This window comes from Callithrix jacchus, chromosome 3, assembly GCF_049354715.1.
Source record: "Callithrix jacchus isolate 240 chromosome 3, calJac240_pri, whole genome shotgun sequence".
In the NCBI taxonomy this organism is placed as follows: domain Eukaryota; kingdom Metazoa; phylum Chordata; class Mammalia; order Primates; family Cebidae; genus Callithrix; species Callithrix jacchus.
This window is the reverse complement of record NC_133504.1, coordinates 68950399-68977400: the sequence shown is the minus strand read 5'-3', so window position 1 is coordinate 68977400 and position 27002 is coordinate 68950399. Positions and strand designations below refer to the sequence as shown.

General features: G+C 40.5%; 1 protein-coding gene across 8 annotated transcripts in view; it reads left to right on the top strand.

The window, feature by feature from the left end:
* The window catches only part of LOC144581750 (uncharacterized), a 259124-nt gene that overhangs the window by 65627 nt on the left and 166495 nt on the right, over positions 1 to 27002 (top strand). The window contains exon 3 of one of the 8 annotated variants that reach the window (XR_013532899.1): positions 9031 to 26231. The exons of the other annotated variants lie outside the window; for them this stretch is intronic. The gene's annotated coding sequence lies outside the window, so the exon portion shown is untranslated. The remainder of the gene's footprint in view (positions 1 to 9030; positions 26232 to 27002) is intronic. 8 annotated transcript variants of the gene reach the window in all.

The window sequence follows — 27002 nt, the reverse complement described above, 5'->3', positions numbered from 1 at the left end:
TCAGTTCTGAGGATTATTCTTGAATTATGTAATTGATATTTTCCTCCTAGGACATGCTTTAAGGCAGAGCTTCTTAACCAGGGGACTATATTCAGTTACCTGGGAGAATTTTTAAAATACACATATCCAAGTCCCAACCTTAGAGTTTATGACTTATATATCTGGGTATGGAGCTCAGTTTATAGTTTTAAAAAGCTCTTGGAGTAATTCTAGGAGGCACCCCTGGATAAGAGCCATTACTTTGGGGTAACAACTCTTAGAGTATTATCTGAAGAGTGTGGCATCATAGAGCAAAATGGTATGGAAAAAATAATTTTTGAAATCAAACCTAGGCTCAGTGAGTCCTCTGCAACCATCACACTTAGTTGCTGGCTGACCTAGGGCAAGTATTAAATAAGGGATAATGATGGTAATAAACTAGCTTGGGTTTTTGTGAGGTCAAATTTAAAAGTGCCTATCAAAATGCCTGGCAACATAGTAAGTCCTAGACTTTCTCTTTCAAACCCTTCATGTGATAAGAAAAAAAATAGATTAGTATTAGGATTGTTTCTACACTTTAAGGGAACTTGTAAACTATAGGCTGTGCTGTATCAGAAGGACAGTGGGTACCGTGTAGTGCTCTGGTTGTGAGTAGTTCATACTTCACATTCTCACTGCACTTGGGAGCTTGGTTTATACTATGTCAACTCATATGTGTTTAGCTCTTATATTACATTATAATTGCTCTCAGATAGTTTGATGGACATTTTGCCTACCCAGTCAGATGATAAACTACACAAAGGTAGGGATACTTTCCATTAACTTGGAGTCATCCATAGTTCCTGGTACAGGGTTCTGTAGATCAAACATTTCTATTCTTAGTGATAACAGCCTGAAATGAAGCATTTACTCATTCTTTTTATTGGTTGAAGAGCTAGAACATGAATAAAACAGAGCTTAGGAGTTTGGAGAATGCGATTACCAACTCAAATATCTAGCAAGATGTTTCTTAGCAATTGTCTGGATGACAACATGATGGTCCTGATTTATTACTGGTTTGCTTTAAATACCACTTAGGAGATAATAGCAATAAATTATCTGTACTTACTGTTTACTCTGGTTGCCTATTCATCTCTTCATTCCTCCTGGATAATGTTATTGGCATACACAAAAATTGCAATATGTAAAACATGCATGGTTTCTATTTTATTCATAAGATCCATTAGGCCAAGAACCTTGACTTAATAGCATTCATATTTCCAGTGCCTACACTAGTGCCTAACTTATTATAAGCACTCAGAATAAATTTTTTTGGATGACTCTTCATCCTTATACGTAATGTTAAGTAGGGCTACAGGCCACTAGTTCTTTGAGGTGCTGAGAGTGTGTTGGTTTTCAAAAATAGAATATTAGTTTTTCTCAGAGTTTGTAGTCTTCTAGGTACTCTAGATATTTGACCATAAATAATCTGTAATCATGTTATGAAATTCAAACTTATGAAATTCACCAAATATCTTCTAAAATTTTTTTTGAGACAGAGTCTTTCACTCTGTCATCCAGACTGGAGTACAGTGGCACGATCTTGGCCCACTGCAACCTCTGGCTCTCGAGTTCAAGCAATTCTCATGCCTCAGCTTCCTGAGTAGCTGGTACTACAGGTGCATGCCACCATACCCAGCTAATTTTTGTATTTTTTAGTAGAAACGGGGTTTCACCATGTTGGCCAGGCTAGTCTTGAACTTCTGACCAGAAGAGATCCACCCATCTCGGCCTCTTAAAGTTCTGGGATTACAGGCCTGAGCCACTTTGCCCCGTCCCCTGTTTTTAAGTTTCTCTGAAATTTTATTGAAAGAGTAAACATAGTTATAGAATAATTAAGTTAGATCTAATATTTGATAATTCAGGCAATGTACACATGTATATATTGGTAAGTATATTTTAGTCAGAAATATTTTTATTGGAGCAAATATTCTAGAATCGCATCACATTTAAAAAATCATTTGGAGAGGACTCAAGATGGCGCTGTGAGAACAACCCAGGATTGAAGCTCTCGCTGGATGCGCAGAGAGGGTGAGTCAAGGAAGCATTTCCAGATGGATCTTAGTTGCCCACAGAACGGGGAAATTCCCAGGTATAAAAGAGAAGCCGGACGCCAGGCAGAGGTCTCGGCTGGGGCAGCCGGCAGCCGGTGCGGCGCCGGCCTGCGCTGGAGCGCAGAGGTGCTCCACAGCGCTCCATACAAAAGCGCACTGTTACGGGTGCCCTGTTGAACCGGCAAACTGAGACCCAAGAGGGCTGAACTTGAGACTGAATGGGTCTTGAAATGTGACCCAGCCCAGGGAATCCCAGGGACTGAGCATTTGGGGGAGCGCAGTGCGACAAACAAAACGGAGATTCCAAACTCTCCCGGTGAAAAGGTTTTCTTAAAGCGCAGCTCTGCGGGGGAGGGGCGGCAGCCATTACTGAGGCAATCAGCCCCTACTGAGGTACACGCCCATTGCTGACGCAGCCTGCCGTTGCCGAGGCAACACGGTACAACAGAGAGACTCTGCCGCAGGGCGTAGCCCGTGGCAACAGGGCGGAGACCACAGCAGAGGGGCAGAGCCTGCAGCAAAAGGGCAAACCTCACACCAGCAGGGCGGAGCCTCGGCAGGCAAAAAGTGACTAGACTGCCTCCTAGCTGGGCAGGACAGCAAGGCGGTCACTCACAAGGAAAGCCCAAACCCGTCCCCAGACAGAGCATCTGAGAAAAAAAGGGGTTTTCTTACGAGTTAGGTTGCAGCAGAGCTAAACATAACAGCCTAGCAGCCCTGAATGAACAACAGAGCTCACAGCTCAGCACTTGAGCTCCTACAAAGTACAGACTGTCTCCTCAAGCAACTCCCTGACCCCTCTATACCCATAAGATTGACATTTGGCAGACATCATCCTGGAACAAAGATAGCAGAAAAAGAAACTGGTAGCATCCCTCGCTGTTCCGCAGCCGCTAGAGGTGCACCCCAGACAAGCAGGGCCTGGAGTGGACCTCAGCAGTCATACAGCGAAGGGGCTAGACTGGTAGAAGGAAAATCAAGTAACAGAAATACTCCACCATCAACAATCTCGGTGTCCGCTCGAGACCCAATCGAACAGTCAGCAACTACGCAGATGACAGGTGGATAAATGCACAAAGATGGGAAGAAACCAGCGCAAAAAGGAGGAAAACACCCGAAACCAGAACACCTCGCTGCCTAGAAAGGACCAAAACTCCTCACCAGCAAGGGAACAAAGCTGGATGGAGAATGACTGTGACGAAATGACGGAATTAGACTTCAGAAGGTGGATAATGAGAAACTTTTGTGAGCTAAAAGAACATGTTTTAAATCAACACAAAGAAACTAAGAACCTTGAAAAAAGATTTGAGGAAATGATAACAAGAATGGATACCTTAGAGAGGAATATGAATGAATTAAAGGAGCTGAAGAACACAATATGAGAACTTCACGAAACATGCACAAGTTTCAATAGCTGAATTGACCAAGCAGAAGAAAGAATATCAGAAGTCGAGGATCAACTCAATGAAATAAAACGAGAAACCAAGATCAGAGAAAAAAGCACAAAAAGGAATGAACAAAGTCTCCAAGAAATGTGGGACTATTGAAGAGACCTAACCTACGTTTGATAGATGTACCAGGATGTGATGAAGAGAATGAATCCAAGCTGGAAAATACTCTTCAGGACATTATCCAGGAAAATTTCCCCCACCTAGCAAGGCAGGCCAATATTCAAGTCCAGGAAATACAGAGAACACCACAAAGATATTCCGCAAGAAGAGCAACCCCAAGGCACATAATTGTCAGATTCAACAAGGTTGAAATAAAGGAGAAAATACTAAGGGCAGCCAGAGAGAAAGGTTGGGTCACCCACAAAGGGAAGCCCATCAGACTCACAGCAGATCTCTCGGCAGAAACTCTACAAGCCAGAAGAGAGTGGGGGCCAATATTCAACATCCTTAAAGAAAAGAACTTTCAACCCAGAATTTCATATCCAGTCAAACTGAGCTTCAGAAGTGAAGGAAAAATAAAATCCTTTGCGAACAAGCAAGTACTCAGAGATTTTGTCACCACCAGGCCTGCTTTACAAGAGCTCCTGAAAGAGGCACTACACATAGAAAGGAACAACCAGTACCAGCCATTCCAAAATCACACTAAATGCTAAAGAGCATCAACATAATGAAAAATCTACAACAACTAACGGGCAATACAGCCAGCTAGCATCAAAATGGCAGTATCAAATTCACACATAACAATATTAACCCTAAATGTAAATGGACTAAATGCACCAATCAAAAGACACAGACTGGCGAATTGGATAAAAAGCCAAAACCCAGCAGTGTGCTGTATCCAGGAAACCCATCTCACATGCAAGGATACACAAAGGCTCAGAATAAAGGGATGGAGGAAGATTTACCAAGCAAATGGAGAGCAAAAGAAAGCAGGAGTTGCAATCCTCATCTCTGATAAAATAGACTTTAAAGCAACAAAGATCAAAAGAGACAAAGAAGGACATTACATAATGGTAAAAGGATCGATACAACAAGAAGAGCTAACGATCCTAAATATATATGGACCCAATACAGGAGCACCCAGATATATAAGGGAAGTTCTTAACGACTTACAAAGAGACTTAGACTCCCACACAATAATAGTGGGAGACTTTAACACTCCACTGTCAATATTACACAGATCAACTGGACAGAAAATCAACAAGGATAGCCAGGGCTTGAACTCAGACCTGGAGCAAGCAAACCTGATAAACATTTACAGAACTCTCCACCCCAAATCCACAGAATATACATTCTTCTCAGCACCACATCATACCTACTCTAAAATTGACCACATAATTGGAAGTAAAGCACTGCTCAACAAATGCAAAACAACTGAAATCATAACAAACAGCCTCTCAGACCATAGTGCAATCAAGTTAGAACTCAGAATTCAGAAACCAACCCAGAACCACACAGCTTCATGGAAACTGAACAACAGGCTCCTGAATGTTGACTGGATAAACAATGAAATGAAGGCAGAAATAAAGAAGTTCTTCGAAACCAATGAGAACGAAGACACAACATGCCAGAATCTCTGGGACACATTTAAAGCAGTCTCTAGAGGAAAGTATATAGCAATAAGTGCCCATATGAGAAGAATGGAGAGATCCAAAATTGACACCCTATCGTCAAAATTGAAAGAGCTAGAGGAGCAAGATAAAAATACTCAAAACCCAGCAGAAGACAAGAAATAACTAAGATCAGAGCTGAAATGAAGGAGATTGAGACACGAAAAACCCTCCAAAAAATCAATAAATCCAAGAGCTGGTTTTTTGAAAAGATCAACAAAATAGACAGACCACTAGCCAGATTGATTAAAAATAAAAGACAGAACAACCAAATAGATGCAATAAAAAATGATAAAGGGGAAATCACCACAGATTCCACAGAAATTCAAACCATCATCAGAGAATATCACAAACAACTCTATGCACATAAACTAGTAAACCTGGAAGAAATGGATAAATTCCTGGACTCCTGTGTCCTCCCAAGCCTAAACCAGGAGGAAGCTGAAACTATGAATAGACCAATAACAAGGTCAGAAGTCGAGGCAGCAATTAAGAGCCTACCACACAAAAAAAGCCCAGGTCCAGACGGGTTCACAGCCGAATTCTACCAGACACACAAAGAGGAGCTGGTACCATTCCTTCTGAAACTATTCCAAATAATCCAAAAAGAAGGAATCCTACCCAAATCATTCTACGAGACCAATATCATCCTGATACCAAAACCCGGCAGAGACCCAACAAGAAAAGAAAACTTCAGGCCAATATCCATGATGAACATAGATGTAAAAATCTTCAATAAAATATTGGCAAGCCGATTGCAACAGCAAATCAAAAAACTTATCCATCATGATCAAGTAGGATTCATCCCGGGGATGCAAGGCTGGTTCAACATACGCAAGTCTATAAACATAATTCACCACATAAAGAGAACCAAAAACAAAAACCACATGATTATCTCAATTGATGCAGAGAAGGCATTTGACAAAATTCAACAGCACTTTATGCTAAAAACCCTCAATAAATTCGGTATTGATGGAATGTATCTCAAAGTAATAAAAGCTATTTATGACAAACCAACAGCCAATATCATACTGAATGGGCAAAAACTGGAAGCATTCCCTTTGAAATCCGGCACTAGACAAGGATGCCCTCTGTCACTACTCCTATTCAATATAGTACTGGAAGTTCTAGCCAGAGCAATCAGGCAAGAAAAAGAAATAAAGGGTATTCAAATAGGAAAGGTGGAAGCCAAATTGTCTCTATTTGCAGATGACATGATAGTATACCTAGAAGACCCCATCGCCTCAGCCCAAAAACTCCTGAAACTGATAAGCAACTTCAGCAAAGTCTCAGGATATAAAATCAATGTGCAAAAATCACAAGCCTTCCTCTACACCAATAACAGACTTAAAGAGAGCCAAATCAAGAACGAACTGCCATTCACAATTGCTACAAAAAGAATAAAATACCTAGGAATACAACTCACAAGGAACCTCTTCAGGGAAAACTACAAACCACTGCTCAACGAAATCAGAGAGGACACAAACAGATGGAGAAACATTCCATGTTCATAGTTAGGAAGAATTAATATCGTGAAAATGGCTATACTGCCCAAAGTAATTTACAAAATCAGTGCTATACCCATCAAGCTACCATTGACTTTCTTCACAGAACTGGAAAAAACCACCATGAACTTCATATGGAACCAAAAGAGAGCCCGCATAGCCAAGTCAATTCTAAGCAAAAAGAACACAGTGGGGGGCATCACACTACCAGATTTCAAGCTATACTACAAGGCTACAGTAATCAAAACAGCATGGTACTGGTACCAAAACAGAGATATAGATCAATGGAACAGAACAGAGGCATCAGAGGCAACACAACATAGCTACAACCATACAATCTTTGATAAACCTGACAAAAACAAGCAATGGGGAAAGGATTCCCTGTTCAACAAATGGTGTTGGGAAAACTGGCTAGCCATGTGTAGAAAGCAGAAACTGGACCCCTTCCTGACACCTTACACCAAAATTAACTCCAGATGGATTAAAGACTTAAACATAAGACCTGGCACCATAAAAACCCTAGAAGGAAATCTAGGCAAAACCATCCAGGACATAGGAGTAGGCAAGGACTTCATGAACAAAACACCAAAAGCATTGGCAACAAAAGCCAAAATAGACAAATGGGACCTAATGAAACTCCACAGCTTCTGCATGGCAAAAGAAACAGTCACTAGAGTGAATCGGCAACCAACAGAATGGGAAAAAATTTTTGCAGTTTACCCATCTGACAAAGCGCTGATAGCCAGAATTTACAAAGAACTCAAACAGATTTACAGGAAAAAAAGAAACAAGCCCATTCAAAAGTGGGCAAAGGATATGAACAGACACTTTACGAAAGAAGACATATATGAGGCCAACAATCATATGAAAAAATGCTCATCGTCACTGGTCATCAGAGAGATGCAAATCAAAACCACATTGAGATACCATCTCACGCCAGTTAGAATGGCGATCATTAAAAAATCTGGAGACAACAGATGCTGGAGAGGATGTGGAGAAAAAGGAACACTTTTACACTGTTGGTGGGAGTGTAAATTAGTCCAACCATTGTGGAAGAAGGTGTGGCGATTCCTCAAGGCCTTAGAAATAGAAATTCCCATTGACCCAGCAATCCCGTTACTGGGTATATATCCAAAGTACTATAAATCGTTCTACTACAAGGACACATGCACACGAATGTTCATTGCAGCACTGTTTACAATAGCAAAGACCAGGAATCAACCCAAATGCCCATCGATGATAGACTGGATTGGGAAAATGTGGCACATATACACCATGGAATATTATGCAGCAATCAGAAATGATGAGTTCGTGTCGTTTGTATGGACATGGATGAATCTGGAGAACATCATTCTCAGCAAACTGACACAAGAACAGAAAATGAAACATCGCATATTCTCACTCATAGGTGTGTGATGAAAAATGAGAACACATGGACACAGAGAGGGGAGTACCAAACACTGGGGTCTATAGGGGGGAAAAGGGGAGGGCCAGTGGGAGGGGGAGGTGGGGAGGGATAGCCTGGGGAGAAATGCCAAATGTGCGTGAAGGGGAGAAAGCAAACAAAACACACTGCCATGTGTGTACCTACGCAACTGTATTGCATGCTCTGCACATGTACCCCAAAACCTAAAATGCAATAAAAAAAAATCATTTAACTGACAAATGGTTTTTTATTGTAGTAAAATTCAGTTAATATAAAATTTACCATTTTAATCATTTTTTTCTCTACTGCCTGTAAAATTGCAGATTAATCCCCCGCTTTTTTTTAAAGAGGGTGTTATTCTGTCACCCAGGCCTGAGTACAGTGGCACAGAGTTCACTGCAGCTTGGACCTCCTGGTTTTAAGCCTTTGCCTTTCAAGTAGCTGGGACTACAGGCACATGGCACCATGCCTGGCTGTTTTTCTTTTTTTTTTTTTTTTCGTAGAGATGAGGTCTCTGTATGTTTCTCAGGTTGGTCTTAGACTCCTGGGTTCAAGCGATCCTCCTGTCTCAACCTTCCAAGTGCTCAGGCTACAGGTGTGAGCCACTGTGCCCAGCCCAGATTAAGCATTTTTAAAGCATCCAATTCATTGGCATTTAGGACATTCACATTGTTGTGCAACTATCACCAGTATCTAGCTCCAGAGTATTTTCACCACCCCAGATGGAAACAGGAAATATTAAGCAGTCACTCCCCATCCTCCCCTACCCACAGCTTCTGGAAACTAGTAATCTGTTTTCTGTCTCTATAGATTTGCCTATTCTTGGATATTTCATATAAATGGGATCATATTATATGTGGCCTTTTGTGACTGGCTTCTTTCATTTCACATGATATTTTCAAGGTTCATGGACGCTAAGGCATGTCTCAGAACTTCATTCTTTTTTTTTTTTTTTTTTTTTTTTAGATAGAGTTTCGCTGTTGTTACCCAGACTGGAGTGCAATGGCATGATCTCGGCTTACTGCAACCTCCACCTCCTGGGTTCAAGCAATTCTCCTGCCTCAGCCTCCCGAGTAGCTGGGACTACAGGCGTGCACCACCATGCCCACCTAATTCTTGTATTTTTAGCAGAGACGGGGTTTCATCTTGTTGACCAGGATGGTCTCGATCTCTTGACCTTGTGATCCACCTGCCTCGGCCTCCCAAAGTACTGGGATTATAGGTGTGAGCCACCGCGTCCGGCCATTCAGGACTTCATTCTGTTTTAAGGCTGAAAAATATTCTATTGGATGGTTATACCATGTTTTATTTGTTCATTCATGCATTGATGGACATTTCTGTTTTTTCTATCTTTTGGCAAGTAGATATAGTGCTGCTGCTGGTGTACAAGCATCTGCCTGACTCCCTGTTTTCAATTCTTCTGGGCATATACCTAGGAATGAAATTTCTGGGTCATATGATATTTTATGTTTGACTTACTGAGGAATCCCCTGAAGGCTGCACACTTTACATTCCTAGCAGCAATGTATGAGAGTTCTGATTTCTGCATATACTCATCAGCACTTATTGTTTTCTTTTTTAAAAAAATTATAGCCAATGTACAAATGATTTTAAACTTTCTTACAAATTCTTATCCCTCTGTGGGAGCGTATTTATAACCCCACATTGCATATTTCTGGGACAGTTTTGATGTTTGATCCACTTGTTCTCTGGGCAGAGGGAGTGTGATTTCTGTAATGCTAACTGTGCTCTCCAGCCGCCCGGCATTGTGTTGTTTGGGTGTCTGGGAGTGTCAGACTTGGAATGTAACTGTTGATTACTGTGGACAGTTTTCATCTCTGAAGGGAAGATTTACAGGTTTGTGGCTAGAGTGACGACTGTTCTTGGAGATATTTTTAACCATGTCCAAATAACTCCATGCCAACAAATATAAAATGAGTAATCATTCTTTTTGTTTTGATGTCAGAAAGAATACATTTGTGATAACTCCTCTCTTTTTCTAAAAAGGAGCAGTGTCTTCTTCTGTCAGAAAATGATTTTAGATTGCAGTATTTGGCAAGTTTTAGAGTTTCACTGCCTATTTTATGATATTATAATAACATTTTCTCCTTTGTAAGACAAATTTACACAATAAGATATGTAAGAAATTGAGTAAAGCAGTAATGTTTAAATACATTGTTATGTTCAGGTTTAAGATCCTGACCTGAATTTTAGAATAAATATACAAAAAAGGTGTTGTTGTTTTTTTTTAAATCATCTAGGGGTGGTCAAGGCTACAAAATGTGTGCTGCATTTTCAACTGTCAAGGCTGCTTTTAGAATCCAGAGGAGGTCTTTCAGTACAGAGATGTAGAGATGAATAAAGAAAGACAGTGGCCCATTCTTTCTGTTTTTTCATTCTCCCTTAGGGTGTGACTTAGGTGCTTATGTGGTGCTATGAAAAAATATATATTGATTGATTAGGGATGTGGGTTAAACAGTAGGCTGGTTGGCTGCTATTGACTTTCTCATGTACTTCCCCAAAGAAGCCCATGAGGTAGAAACACAAATGTATAGATATCGTTTTAACACTATACTATACTATTTGGGAAATATTTTAGTTTTATTGGAAAGGAAACATTTATTATTACTATCTCAAAAGATGCCATTCTTCAAAATGCTCTTTACCTGGGACAAGAACAATTACTTAAGAAAATTAATGAAAGATCTGTTGGGAATAAAAGGTAAAAAAAGACTGTATCTAATAGTTTCTAGCATATAAACACAGGATTTTAGGTAGCATTATTGTACAATGATGTGCATAGTAGGTTTTCAAAAAGTGTTTGTAGAATTAATGAAGGAAATGAATAATTCATTAATGAATAATGAAGAAAGAAAAAAATGCTATAAACTGAACCGAATGGAAATATTTAATTTAAAGGACCAAATAATCCAAAGAGGAATCTTTGTTTCTGTCTCCGAAAAAGCTCTTGTTTCATATTTAGCTATAGTTCAACAAAGTTTATTTAGTGCCTTCTACATGCCAGGCACTGAGATGAGGTAAGGAGGTTAGGTAGGGAATGAGAGGAATGTAAACAAAGATGTGTGGTAATAGAAGTACTTCAATGGTCAGAGCAGACAGGAGGATGAAAGAGGAGGAAGACATTAACTTGTCAATGGTGGTTTATTAGAAGAAATTAACAACAGAATTGAGCTCAGGTTTGAAGGTACATGCTTGTTACCAGGAAGACAATGGGCATGGAAATTCTGGGTAGCCAGAACAACATTGATAGTGACAGGAGGCAGCCAGATGCCTAGGCAGATAGGAGTCCCCAGTGAAACCCCTTCCAGGTCAAAGACCGTTTAAAGCCTGAAAGCCAAGCTATAAGTTAAATCCTTGGACCAGATTAAGAAACTGTCTTCCTGTTTGGTGTGTTTTCCTCTGATTGGTCTCCACCTTTCACCTATTTTACCCTTTAATAATTGTTTTTCTACACTGTGGTGCCCACCTTTGAGTGATGTCTTTGCTCTAACCTTTTTTGCATACTCACAAACCAGTCAGCATGCACTCCCATTCTGAGTCATAGAAAGCCTCAGACCTAATCACACAGGGAGAAACCAATGGACTGCAGGGGCATCCCTGCCCCCACCCCCCAACCCCTCTCTTCTGAGAGCTGTTTTGTCACTCAGTAAAATCCTCTGCTCTCATCACCCTCAGTCATCAGTGTGACACCATTCTTCTTGGATGTGGGACAAGAGCTTGGGACCCGCTGAGCACCGGTACTCTGAAAAGCTGTAGCACAGGCCCTTTGCCCTTGCCAGCGGAGGGCAGCCACCCCATGCAATGGAGCAAGGGACCGACTGAGCTGCTAACATGCTACCATAAGGCTGAAGACAATGGAACTAAAACAGCAATTATCACACTCCCTCTGAAGCTTCAGGGTCGCTGGCAGCTGGGCACTGCCCCATTCCCCTTGAGGTAACACCTGGCTTGGCCGTGGGCCCTGCACAGAGCTTGCTCCTGTGTTGGTCAGAGTGGCTGGCTGGGCCCAACACTCATTTACTCACATGCTGCCTCCTGCAAGGGGCTGAGCATGGCAGGCTGTGAGTAGAGGGGGCACCCCTGCTGCGAGTCTAGCAAAGGGGCCGAGAAAAATCCTGCTTCAACATGGCTAAGATACGGAGGCATGAATCAATATAGTGTGCTCAGGAAGTGCAAATAGTTTGGCACTGATGGTTCTGAAACTGTAAGGTTTGAGGAGAAATAGGGAAATGGGTTGAAAAGATACTCTAGGACTGTGTCATGGTGGCTTTATATTCCATAGTAAGGGCCTTGGGATTTGGATGGCCATTCAATTGCTTTAAACAAAGGACTGACAACTTAGATTTGAAATTCTTGTTGAGAGTTTTTTGTGGAGCAGTGTTTCTCTCAAGATCACATACATTAAAATCTTCTGTTGTGCTTGTTAAAAATTCAGAACCCTGAACTCTCCTGGTATAAACTAAAAATAAAATTCTAAGCCCCTTGACCATTCCAATGGACCCTTCCTCTTGGCAAGGCCATTCCAAAGTTAAATGGAAAAACTAGTTTTAGCCATGCTAGGAAGAGGGGGTTGAGACGCCTCTCTTTTGGAATTACTGATAGAACAGACTTTTTAAGTCTGATAAGAAACATTTACAATCTATTCTGGAAGCTTGCTACCTGGAGGCTTCACATGCATGATAAAACCTTGGTCTCTACAACTCCTTATCTTAACCCAGACATTCCTAAGTCTTTAGACAATAACCTAACTGATTCAGTGAATTGATGCCAATCAGTAAGTCTTTGAATCCACCTATGACTTGGAGGCCCTTGCTTCCAGTTAATTGTCCTGCCTTCCTGGACCAAACCAATATACATCCTACATGTATTTTATAGATGGCTCATGTCTTCCTAAAATGTATAAAACTAAGCTGTACCCTGACCATCTTGGGCACATGTTCTCATGATCTCCTGAGTTTTGTGTCACAGGCCATTGGTCACTCATATTTGGCTCAGAATAAATCTCTTCAAATATTTTACAGAGTTTGACTCCTTTTTTGGCCATGTGACTGATTGCTGGCAAATGGAATGTGGGTGGAAATGGTGTTTTCTACCTGTAGGCTGTGTGATCTTCCATGCTCTGAATCTAAAACATTCTACATATCTACCATGCTTTTTTTTTTTTGTCAACACTGGATTTACTGAATCAGAATTCCTGGTGGAAAATTTTGGAATCTGCGTGTTTAACCTTCCAAGAGGACACCCTTGCACCTGCAGTTTCAAAAGCACTTCTCTCAGGGATAGGAGGTTGAAAAGGGGGGGTTGAAAAGACTGAATACAGAGAGGTCATCTAGGAGGTGGTGTCATACTCCAGGTGAGAAAGTTTGAAGCAGTGACAATGGGGATAGAAGATAGAGAGAAGATGACAAACTGGAGAGATATTTTGGGGATAAAATGACATGTAGTTGGTGCTTGGATAGACTGAGTGAAGAAGGTTTCAAGCCAGGTTTCTGTCTTAATTGTATGGGTGATGCATTAATAGTTATTATTAAAGTTTTAATAAGTTATAGTTTTTCCTTTAAATATATAATTTTAAAAATTTGACACATTCTTAAATTTGATGATTATTGTTTCCTTTCAGGACCATATCGTTTGTTGTTGAATTTTATGGTAGAAGTAAAATGAAAAAAAAAGTCACTTCATTAAGATCTTTTATATTCAACTTGTCAGGAAAACATTTATTTATTCAGTTGTACCTATTTGCCTCTATGAATAAAATGAATAAATAGCTTTATTTCTGTTATTTCTGGGAGAAATTATACTTGCAAAACTTAAAGTCTAATTCAGCATACAACTAAAGCCATTGAAAGTATCAGCCAGTGAGCTGGAGACACAGCAAAGCTTAGTAGATTGATCTTTCAAGTCAGGCAAAACCTAACAAAATTGTTAAATATGTACATATGTCTCTGTCACAGTCCCTTTTCCATCTCTTCTTTTCTGGTCCTGTCCTGAAGAAGAGACTCCTAGGTACTACTTGTATCTGTTGTTGATACTAATTCTCATTAACTGATGTGCTGACAAATAAGAATCAAATGTATAATTCTTTTGGGAATGTAGTGGGTATTGTAATGCTCACCCATTTCTGCACTTCCCTACATTTCTCAGACTCCTGTGCAGTTAGGTTGGCCGTGTGACTGATTTCTGGCTAATGGAATGTGGGTGGAAATGTTACTCTCCACCTATAGGCTGCGTGATCTTCCATGCTCTGAATCTAGAACATCCTGCATATCTACTGTGCTCTTCTTATCTCATTTCTGATCCTCTAAAATGGCTCCAAACATCTGCATCAGACTTTGCATGAGCAAGTAATACTTTTATCATGGTAGTCTACTGAGATTCTGCTTATTCTGTAACGTAGTGTTGCCGACTCGGATCAATGCCTAGGGATATTCCCGATTTTATGGGTGACTACTAAAGGTATTTAAGTTAAAAAATGAATGAAACTATTGATGGATGATAGGCATTGAGGTGACTCTTAAGGGATAAAGGAGAACTATTCTGGAACAGACTTAACGTACATCATGAAGATACTCTCCTTGAGCCCTAGGGCTGTTTCTTGACATCAAAACTTATCCTTTAGTTGCCTGGTCCTGCTCCCATCATGTTTTCAGTTTTTTTTCTTTTTTTTCTTACTTACAGAGTGGGGTGATTAATACCCATGTGATGGAATTATTGTGGAGATTAAAAGAGATGCCATATGTAAAATGTCTAGACCAGCGCCTAGCACATAGCAGGCGCCAGAGCCATCCTGGGAGAGCATCAGAAATGTGATCCCATAATTAACTTTGTAAATTTCTGATGTGATTCACAGATGGGTATTATTTACATTAGTGACATCTAGTAGTTTTAAAGTTCTTACTCAAAATTTGAACTCTCTAAATTTCAGTGTCACAGGGCTCTGACTACTCTGCCCAAGTTGCTGCATGGATAAGTGTCCAATGATTGTAGGTAGCTATTGCTGTTTTCCTATTGTTCTTCAAAAGTAGGTGAAAGCAACATTGCCATTGTGGGGATTGTTTGTTCTCCAAGCTTGGACTGGGAAGGCCAGATCTCCATGGCTAGGCTGTTAGCTGGGCAGTGGTGTGCAACTGATTGGATTGGTGCCAGTCAGACTGACTTGTTTTAAAGGCCAGAAAAACTAGACTCAACCATGGGCATAATAACTATGTGTTCTAATCATGCTTATCCTCAAATTGTTTTTTTCTGTAAACAATAGCAGGAAGAGCATCAGATAGGGTGGGGTGGTGCATTTTGAAAGACCTGAGCTCAGACCTCCATAATTCCTAGCTTTGCTGCTGTGTGACAGTGCAGACTTACCTAGCCTCAGTGGCTTCATTTCCTTACCTTTGAAGTGAGAGCCTTAGACCAGAGAATTTTTTTTTTTTTTTGAGACGAAGTTTCGCTGCTGTTACCCAGGCTGGAGTGCAATGGCGTGATCTTGGCTCACCGCAACCTCCGCCTCCTGAATTCAGGCAATTCTCCTGCCTCAGCCTCCCGAGTAGCTGGGATTACAGGCATGGGCCACCATGCCCAGCTAATTTTTTGTATTTTTAGTAGAGACGGGGTTTCACCATGTTGACCAGGATGGTCTCGATCTCTTGACCTCGTGATCCACCCGCCTTGGCCTCCCAAAGTGCTGGGATAGACCAGAGAATCTTAAGGGTCCTTTCTCTAACCTATCAGAACCTAAACATAACTGAAGTTCCACATGGCACAGCCTCTGTGAAAGAATGAATTCAAAGGAGTGGTCTGGTATCTAAAAGGTAATTAGGATTCTTCAGATATTTTTTGCAGTCTCTCAGTAAACCACCAAAGAGGAGCATGCATTTTTTCAGAATGGAGTATTCTTTTTTAAAAAACAGCTTTATTGAGGTGTCATTTACATACCATACAATCCACCCATTTACAGTATGCAATTCAATAGATGTTAGTATGGAGTATGCATTCTTACTATAGAAAAAGCATCTTAACATCTACTTTACTGTTATCTTCATTTTCTTTCACTTGCATATCAGGTGCTCCCCAAAGCTCTGAATCTCCAACTGTTTCCTCACAATCCCCAAACTCCCTGGCACCCATTCCACATGATTTTCTGGTCTCTCTCCCTCCTTCCTCTTGCCACCTCTCTCAGCTCTTTAATATATACACAAACGGGGACTTGTCCACTTTTCTATTTTTCCTCTATTTGCTCATTATTTAGATTCTGAGCAACAAAAGAGAGTCTAAGAGCAACCTGAGCAGGTGAGAAAATTTCCCCATTAGACATAAAAAAGAGGCGGCATGTGTGTGAAGTCCCACACCTAGTTATACTTTTAAATTTCTGTGACCCTATAGGTACACCGTGACTTACTCTCCCACTTGTTCTTCCTCTTGACAGTTCCAGTCAGCTTTGCCATCATGCATAACAGGAAGTGGAATGCTTTTGCAAGGCAGGCCTAGAGTTTGAAGGGAGAAACCATTGAATTAATTTCTAAGAGATTAACACAGATTCCACTTGTCTCATTTGTACTGTAAAACTGCAAGGCTACAGTTGCATTTGTTTTCTCTTCTACCTAAGATAAGCTGGGGCTCTGATGGTATCTCTGGGATGACATGGGTGTGCTCATGCAAGGTCAGGCCTTCCTTGCCTGCCAGAGCAGGCCCCCACCTAATAGAGCCAGGCCAGGCCTCTCAGCTCCCTGGGAAGTCATTCCATGCATTGTGAAAATGTTACCATGACCCAGTTTGTTCCATATGTTGCATTGAATTTCATACTGATGAAATAGTATGAAATTTCATATTGATGAACATCAATTATTATTAAGTGCCTGCTGTGTTCAAAATATGCCCTATTTTGTATAATGCATGGGGGTACTCAGCTTCATGTAGTTTTAAAATGGAGACATATATGTAAGCACATAGACATTATCGTATTAGAACTAAATAGAAGCTTATCTTTTAGGACACATTTGAAATCTTTTTGAAAAGATTGCAAGTATCTTTATAATTGATTAATAAACAATACATTGTTTATTGTAATTTTTTTTTGTAATACAGAGACACATCAAGAAGAAAGTGTAAAGGATGAGAAATTCTGCTTCCTGGAAATAACTACTGTTAGAGTTTTGATGAACATTCTTTGAGACATCTTGCTATACATACACACACATATATATTATACATACATAATTTTACATAAATGGATTTATAATATACTTACTATTTGTAACCTGCTTTTTTTCCCCCACTCAGCAGTATGTCAGGAACTGGTTTCCCTATTAATAAATATAGACCCACATAGTTATATCCAATTATAGCAGAATGTTCAATTGTATCACCATATAACTAATCCCTTATTAATGGAATTTAAATAATTTCCAATTCTTTAAAACATTATAAACAATCATTGTGTCCATATATCTCTTAGCGTGCATTCCCTGGAGGTGGAATTGCTAGGTCAAAGGATATGAGCATTGAAACTTTTGAGACATAATGCCATACTTGGCTCAAACACCAACCCCCTTGATTCAGATGCTATTGATGTCCCGTCCATATCTTCTTGGCCCACTCTGGAGGCCTCTCAGATGGAACAAGCTTATGGCCTGTTGAGTGTTTCTGCCAGGAATATTCACTAGCTGTGGAGCCCATCCACAGTCAGGGAAGCATGAAGTGCTGGAAGCGCATGGGGAGTTAATGTGACCCCTAACTACGAAATGATGCGAATTGGTGGATATATGCTCTAGTTTCCTTTCCCCAAGGTGGGACTACTGTAATGTGTGTTTTACACAGTCCTCAGGAGAATTCAGTCTAGTTGCCTGTAGAAGTCTCCTGCTCATTAATTCACAAGTTATTTGCTTTCCTCCCTTACTACCTGACAGCCCCACTCCTTTACTGGGCTTTGTGGGACTTCTACTCAAATCCCAGTCTCAGGGTCTGCTTTTGCAGGAACCCAAATGAAGACATCCCTTCATATTATAGATGAAAGCTGGGGCAGGTAGAATAATGGCCCCTTAAAGATATCCATATCTTAGATCACAGGAACTTGTGAAAATGTTACCTTACTTGGCAAAAGGGACTTGGCAGATGTAGTCATGCATGTAATCACATCTTAAGAACCTTGAGATAGGAAAGGTATCCTGGATTATCTGAGTGGCCCTCATATGGTCACAAGGGTCCTTAAAAGTGGAGGATGGAGGCAGAAGAGTCAGAAGGAGATGTGAAGAATCGGAGATACAATATTGCTGGCTTTGAAGATGGAGGAGGACCATGAGCCAAGAAGTGTGGGTGGCCTCTAGAAACTGGAAAAGGCACCAAAACGGATTTACCCCTGGAGCCTCCAGCAAGGAACCTAGTCCTGCTGACACCTTGATTTTAGCCCAGTGACTTCTGTATTGGACTTCTAACCTACAGTACTGTAAGATAATAAACTTGTGCCACGTTTGTGGTAATCTTCTATGGCAGCAATAAAAAACTAACACAAAAAGTTAAACAATACAAGGCAACGGATGCCAGAAGCATCATATGGCAGTGCTTATTGTTCCAAAAGAGGAGCATGAACAATGAGGCTGAGACAAGGATAAAATCATGAAACTTTTTCCTTCCTCTTGAGCACAGGGTGGTTTGCTGTGGGTATTTAGAGTAGTGGCTCAATGACCACTAAATATAGGCTTGTGGCCAGAAACTCTCCCAATGAGCTGAGGGTTTGTATGAATTTTAATTTACTTGAAAATTCCATCAGGTTTCTAAAAAATTTAGTGTGTGTAAAAATTATCTGGGAAAATAAAAAGCTAAAAAAATCATCTGAGGAATTTGTTCCAAATGTAGATTCTTGGATCCCATTTGCCTGAGGTCCTAATTCAAAGGTCTAGAATAAGGTCCAGGAATTTGCATTTAAAACAAGGTTATTCTGACACACATTGCTTTAGGGGACTCTCCTACTAGAAACCCCTGCTCTTTGGCAATTGTGGGGGAGGTCTGCATAACACCCACTTTGTCAGGCAGTTTGTGTAGGTAAGATCAGAAGAGAAGGGAATCACTAGAAATTGTCAACTATTGTATCATGTCCAAATATCCTAGTTTTGTTTCTGTTTGGGGGTGTCAGTCACAACAATCATTAGCATCAACTGGAAGCCTGAATGTAATAGATGGGGTGGCCTGTGTCACCAGAGGCAGAGCATCTGGGCCCTGGGCCCCTGAGGATTGTCTGATCTTATGATTGGTTTGCTTACAATAGCATTTCCTCATTTGGCTGATGGGCAAATTGTTTTCAGAGGACCTTGGAGAGCCAGGGCAGTTCAGCTGTTACTAACTGGAAGCTGCACACTCAAACATTTGGAATATCCTGAGGATTACAGATGTGCTGAAGGGTGTCTTGGATTTCCTCCAATGAAGGTTTCAGAGGTCACCTGAAAAGAATGCTCGCCTCTGCTTCATCCCTTTTAGAAGGAGGCTCTGTGCTTGTCTAGCTTTATGCAGCTCTCTGAAATGTCAGAAGATAAGAAATGCCTCTCAGCATGAAGGCTTCCAGACACATATGTGACAAGAAATTTGGCATCAGCTTTACAAGTGTCAGATGTCTAGGATAAAGCAATATGGGTATAGTATTTCTGGTGCTATTTTGGTACCTTGTGCATGAGCCTGCAGCATTAGAAAAACTGCTTTTCAGCTTTGGATGATAGCCTTACTGGCACTCGGTGTGCATGTCTGAAAGTACAGTTGGGTTATATTCTAGTGATGGTCACAGCAAGTAACCTAGAGTTGTGATATTGAGCTTTAAGGGGGTGCCCTTGAGGCACACGAGCATTTCACAGCCTCTGACAACTTGAGTGGCACAGCCACAGAGACTGTCATCAGATGGTGCCATATAAGCCTTAATCAACTCTTGCAACACCCGTGCAAAGTTGGTAAACACTCTCATCCTCACTTTTCAGGCAGGGAACTAAAGCAAGGAAAGGTCCAACAGACAGGGTCACGGACTCAGACAGTTCACTTATCTTATTGTTGAATGATCTCAGGTGAATGAGATCAGAACGAATTTCTACTTTCTCTAACTCAGGGAATATGTCTCCTGGAGAGAGAGCATTTTTGGCACTTTGTGACTTGCTGAAAGACTTGAAGTTCCCAGTCTGGCTCTGCCTGTTCATTGGTTAAGAGCAAATGCCTGGGGCACTTGGCTTAATGACTGTCATAAGCAGTGTGAAAAAAATGTGTAAGAAAAAACAAAATATGGTAATGTAGAGAGGTTGTTATGGCAGTAATATCCAATAGGAATGTTATGTATAAAGTCTGAGTGATAAAACAACCCTCTTACCCAAGGTATTTGATACTGGCTGAGGCTTCTTTTATTTATTTAAAATCCAGTGATGAGCTCTGGACACCATAGTTTAAGAAGATGAAAAAATACTTACAGTGGAGAGTTTCCTGAATGATTCAAAAGTGGAAGTAGAAGACCCATGAGAAAAGATGATGGCATTGCTCTTAACTTGTGGAAAGAAAGTTGATGCAGAATTATGAGGTCTATAAATACATCACAAGGTTTTTAGAGAAGACAAATTAATTTTCCATTGATGACAAAACTTGAAAAAGTGGGTTTATCTTAGAGCATAAAGGATCACAAGAGTCATAGGAAAGTATCTTCTGGTGTTAAGAATGGTTAAAAACCAGACTAGGCTACCTAGAAAGGAATTCCCCTTTTCTGAAGATCCTTAGTAAATAGGCCAAACTGGCCAGGCGTGATCAAGGTTAATGATGTCAGCTGGTGTCTGTCGTGCCCCAAGTTTGGCTGTCTGGTAGTGATGGTGGTAGGATTACTTTTCTTTCAACTTTTTAGTTTGAAATAACTTTAGATTTACAGAAAAGTTACAAACTAGTATACAGAGTTCCCATATATCCTTGACCCAGCTTCTCCTGATATTAACATTTTACACAACCATGATCAAATGATCCAGTGATCAAAACCAAGAAATTAACATCGCTGCAAAATGGTGGTAGGGGCTTTGAGGGGAGGCAGAATAGGTAAGAGTGTGGACTTTCACAATCCTTCCACAGAGCAGACCACTTTTATTTGTTTATGTTGGAATTCTGCATACTATTTTATTTAAACAAATAGTTCCATTGCCAGAATTTGAAAACCATGTTTAGGAAGAGAGATAGTTAAACTGACCTCTACTACTAAGATTTTGTGCTTTTGATAATTATATCATTTGTCAGATAATTAGAGGGTAAATGTGTTTGGTAAAAACATGTATGGACACAACATAATTCTACATATACATTTTGTTCATTTCTTTATCTATTCTGGCTTGTTCTGCCATAAGCAGGTTATTTATACTTGCTTTCTCTCCAGCACCAAAAACCACGACTGGCACATAGTCTATACTTAATTAACATTTGTTCAATGGAATCAAATTGGCATGTTCATCCTTTTCTCATTTCTTCACATGCCTGGCTTTTTATTCAAATATCTGTGTAGGCCTTCCCTAACCATTCAAACTAAAATAACCTTTTTCTATTATCTCTCACTTTCTCTCTCTTTTACCTGGCACTATTTTATTGTTATTATTCAGAGCACTCATCATTATCTGAAAGATGGCTTATTTGTTCATATGTTTGTTTAAAGTGTATGGTCTGTCTCCTTCTAACAGTAAGCTCCTTGAGGACAATGACATTGTCTTGTTGAATCTTTATGGATTCTAGGGAATATGGTATCTGATACCTGAAAGTTTATATGAAATGTTTGTTAAATGAATGAATGAATGAAGACATGGTCCCCTATACTTTGAAGGTAGAAGGAAATCAAGTTCAGAAAGCTTCTCTTAAACATCTTTGAATTAACAATTTGCATATATGGAAATAAAATATGTGATTATTTTTTCTATTAGAGCATTGCATTTATAAATTTCCTTTTGCCTTTCACTGATGCAAGAAAATGATTTCTTATTTTAATCTCAAATAGTGATCCTGCAGCCAGTAACCCCTTAGAAGTATTTTTGAAAGAAAAAGGATAAATTGTATGAAACTCTTTGAGCTCTAAGAAAGATGATAACTACATTTGAGATAGTTTATTGTCATGATTAATTAATGTTATACAAAAGTGAGAGACTCACGCAGCCCTGTTGGTGTCATGGGAATCACAGTGCCTACTATGTTAATAGAAAGCAGATCCAATTAAGTGAATTAAAATAATTTAAAATATTACACATGTGGGCATCCTACAGTATGCCAACTGGCCCATTTCTCAGGGGCAACCTCATCTATTCAAAGAGAAAGACTCAAAATGGTCATGTACCTGTGTATGTATATGTGATTAAGGTACCCCAAGAATATCTGCTATTAAATTGTTTTGTGTGCATATAGGCAGCAGAGTGGCACAATAGAGTGCTGGGCTCCTACAATATTTTGAGCACAAAGGCAAATTACAAAAAAAACACCTCATCATGACTCAATTGTGAAAGATTTCAGAGAGGGTGATTTAGGGCAGCTCAGTCTGGAGCTCTATGCTTTCCTCATGGCATTTAAGGCTTAAGAGTTGGACAGAGGTTTCCAATTAGTTTCTGAGTGTGGTAGGCAGAATAATGCCCCCCCACCCCCAGAGATATCATGTCCTAATCCTTAGGACCTGTGAATAGGTTACATGGCAAAGGGGATTTAAGGTTCAGATAAAGTCAGTGTTTTCAATCAGTTGACCTTGAGATTGGGAGATTTTCCCAGATTATCTAGGTGTGCCCAATGTAATCATAAGCATCTTTAAAAGTGAAAGAGGGAAGCAGAAGAAAGTGTGATAGCAGAGGGTTGTGAGGAAGACTCAACCAGCCCTTGCTGGTTTTGAAGCTGGAATAGGATCATGAGCCAAGAAATAAGGACAGCATCTAAGAAGCTGGAAAAATCAGAAAATGGTTCTCCCCTAGAGCCTCCAGAAAGGAGCATCATCTGGCCAACACCTTGATCTTAGCCCAGTGAGACTCATTTCTGCCTCCGACTTCCTGAACTGTAAGATAATTGACTTCTGTCGTTTTAAGCCACTGAGTTTATGTTAATTTCTTACAACAGCAATAGGAAGCTAGTATACTGAGTCTCATTCATACCCCTGTGAGACTCTCTTGCATCTCATCCCACCCAACCCACCGAACTCTCCAGCAGTGTCTTCTGCTTGAGTCAGATCGATTTCCTCCCATCTTCCACATACATTATGTTCATTCCCACTTCTTAATTGTTCCGCCTTCTGTGGGTTTCTCTGGTTGGGAAAGAATTTCTCCCTCCTGCTAGTATAAATTTGTGTGGACACAGTTTCTTCTTCCCATAAACTGCTAGACCAATCTTGATCACCCCAACTCTTCAGGTGATCAGATGTTAAAATATTTCAGCCAAAATTGACTAAATTTCTGACATGGGCTAACACTGATGTCATGAAGATGAGGAGGATTTAAAGGCTTACTTCAGTGGGCATACACATTGACTAGTTGAGGAAATATAGACAAAAGCACTTTCAAAATAGTGTGCTGTATGCTAGACCTGAAGTGTGTTTAGGGTACTGGAGGAAGGAAGAGAAAGGATGCCTGACTGCCTAAGTCGGGGCAGGTGTGAGGGTCACAGATTGGATTTAGGTAAAACCTTTCAGATAAGAAGATGCCTGGGTTGCCTCATGATTGATGAGGAGTTTGTGAGGCAACACAAGGATGGGAAAGACTACCTCAGGCAGAGAAAACAGCTAGTTGAAAGGTGTAAGATGTGTTTTATGCAGGGACTATAAGTTGTTTGGCATAATAATAGGGAGTTAAGAGGAAAAGGACAAGAAATTAGGCTGGAAAGAGATAGAAGGCAGACATCAAATGGTTTACTAGGTCAGGCTATGTGGTTTGTAGATAGTAGGGAGCCGCTGAAGGATTTAAATGATAACATGATTGGCATTTTAGGAAGATTCCTCCAATTGCAACAGGGAGAATGGACGTGAAAGGGTTGAGGCTACTGGCAGAGAGAACTGTCAGGAGGCTATAGTCTAGAAGGGGGATCAATAAGGCCTGAACTAAGGCATTGATAGGAGATCAGGAGTGGGGAATTGGCACAAGAAATACTTAGGAGGGAGGAGCAACAGTAAGCAGGCCATGGAGTGAGGAGTGCGTGGTGGTTCCACTCTTTGAAATAGGAAAGTTGATTTTATGAGGAAATAGTTATTAAGTTAAATGTTGGATTTAAAGTACAGAGTATAAAGATGGACACGCCCAGCAGACAGTTGGTATCAACTTCAGGAAAAGCATTTAGGATCTAGACAATTTTGGAATCACTAGTATATAGGTGAGTGTGCAAGAAGAGAAGAAGGCAGAACTATGTAAATATACGGGATTGGCAAAAATGGTTCAGGAAACTTGAGGAGACCCAGGAGATAATGGTGTCCCAGTGTCTTGGTTTGGTCTGCTATAACAAAAATACCATAGACAGGTAACTTCCACAATTTATTTCTCACAGTTTGGGAGCCTGGGAAGTCTGAGACAAAAATGCTGGCAGATCTAGTGTCTGGTGAGGGCCCTTTTCCTGGCTTGCAGATGACATTCTTCTCATTGCATCCTTACGTGGCAGAAAAAGAAAGCTTCTCTTTTGCATCTATTTATGGAGGCACTAATTCCATTCAGGAGGGCTTCACCGTCATGAAATAATTGCCTCCCCAAATCTCCACCTCCTAATACCATCACCTGGGAGTTAGGATTTCCACATATGAATTTTGGGGGGACAAACTTTCTGTCCATGATACGCAGGAACAGAAGGAGGATAGAGTGACAAGGAGGATTCAGCAGCATGGAAAGCCACTGAGAGGTCAGGTGCAGTGACAAACATTTTTGTTACATTTGTGTGACCTTGTTGAAAGAGTTTCATTGAAGTCATGTGAGTGAACATTAGAGATTGAGAGTGAATAAGAGGTGAGGAAGTGGAAAAACTCAAGGTGACCAGCATTTCCAAGAAGCTGGGCTGTGGGAAGTCAAAGGTGGACGGCAATGACCAAGTTAAGAGAGGGTTCAGCAATCTCTGGGAAGTGTTGAGTGGGAACAGCCTTTGAGAAAATACTATTAAAGATATAGGAGAGAGATAGGAAGAGAGATAGAGAGGAAGGAGGAATTGTTATTGGAAACAGAAAACAAATAATCTACTATTGGTGGAGAGTCTAGCTTTCAATGAGTGGAGGATTCCTTTTAACTGAGATGTGGTATAGGTTAGTTTCTAGGTTGTGGAGTGGGAACTGGTTACAACAAGCTGGCTGAAAGGATTTATAATCAGTAGCCACCATATAGGAATTGTGGGTCACTTTTTAAGGGGGACAGGGTTTGGGGAGGAGGCTTGGCAGTGAAGACAGGCTTTAGGATTTGCCCATGAAACTGAGTTGGGAAAGTGAAGTGGAGATCACTGGAGTCTGAAAAGTCAAGGAACTTTGTCTTTTGGATGTTGGATGGGTATTTCACATGGGAGTTTATTTTGCCTAAACTGATGTCAGAATTAGAGTGGAGAGGAACTTGGTGACTCAGTTGTTGAAGCTCTCAGTAAGTGCATTCAGGTGGTGATTTTGGTCACCTCTGTAATAACTCAGCTTTACTCCCTGTAAGGAATTGACAGAAGCCAACCCTGATAGTGAAATAAAGCTCACCTCCTGGTAACAGTGCTTTCTCTGACAACAGCAAGGCGATTGTGGGAAGGAATGGAGGATTGGAGAAATGTATGTGATTTCAAAATTGGCTTATGAGATGTGAACTCTGAATTTCTTGTGCTTTTCCAGGAAGAAAAAAAATATCAACACACAGATAATTTCTACCTGTTGGCTGCTGCACCAAAAACTCGCTTAACCTCAATGATAATTCTTGTTTGTTGGAGCCAAGAGTAGCATTTTTGAAGGGTTGAATTATTGAAGATAAGATTGAGATCTTTGTTCCAAGGGGATCAAAAGAGAGAAAAATCTTTCACTTTATGAACTCTGTATTTGCTTCCTGTGGTTGCTGTAATTAATTATCACAAACTTGTTGACTGGAAATAACAAAAGTTTATTCTCTTACAGTTTTGGAGCAGAAGTCCAAAATCAAGGTGTCAGAAGGGTCCTGCTCCCTCTGAGGGCTCTAGAGGAAGTCCTTCCTCACGCCTGCCAGCTTTTGGTGGGTCTAGATGTTTTCTGACTTGTGGCTGATAGCTCTAAACTCTGTCTGCTTCTTCATAGGGACTTCCCTGTGCATGTGTCTTCTCCTTTTCTGTTTCATAAAAGGACACTGGTCAGGGGATTTAGGACCCACCTGGATAATCCAGGGTGAGCACATCTCAAGGTCCTTAACTGAATGATGCCTGCAAAGACCCTACCTACAAATAAGTCACATTCACAGGTTCTGGTTGGGCACATCTTTTGGGTGGGACCAACATTCAACTCACCACAAAGCCCAAAAGATTTAAAAATTTCTATCCGTGAACCTGATTACCTCTCCAAATCAATCAATCAATCTATCTATTTATCTATCTATCTATCTATCTATCTATCTATCTATCTATCTATCATCTATCTACATTTATTTATTTATTTCAGAGTGCCTTACCCTTTCCCATAAAACAGTGTAGGGTTCCCATTGCTCAGTAACTAGGTTTTGGGTTGGTGTAGAATTATGATGTAGAGTCCATGCTGAGAAAACAGGTGTTGTTTTAGATGACAGTAATTCAGCAATGTCTAGCTTCATTGATAGCACACTTAATCTGCTGATTTGGGTTGACCCTTTGCATTTAGGGAACCAAAGGGAAAAATTGTATAGGGCAGAAACATCTAAGGTCTCTGCTTCACATATGGCCTAAGCATATGCTCTAAATCTGAGAAAAGTTTTAAGAACTTTACTTTGCCTTGGAAACTGTAGCTGGCATGATGTAGCAAAACTTACAGAATAGAG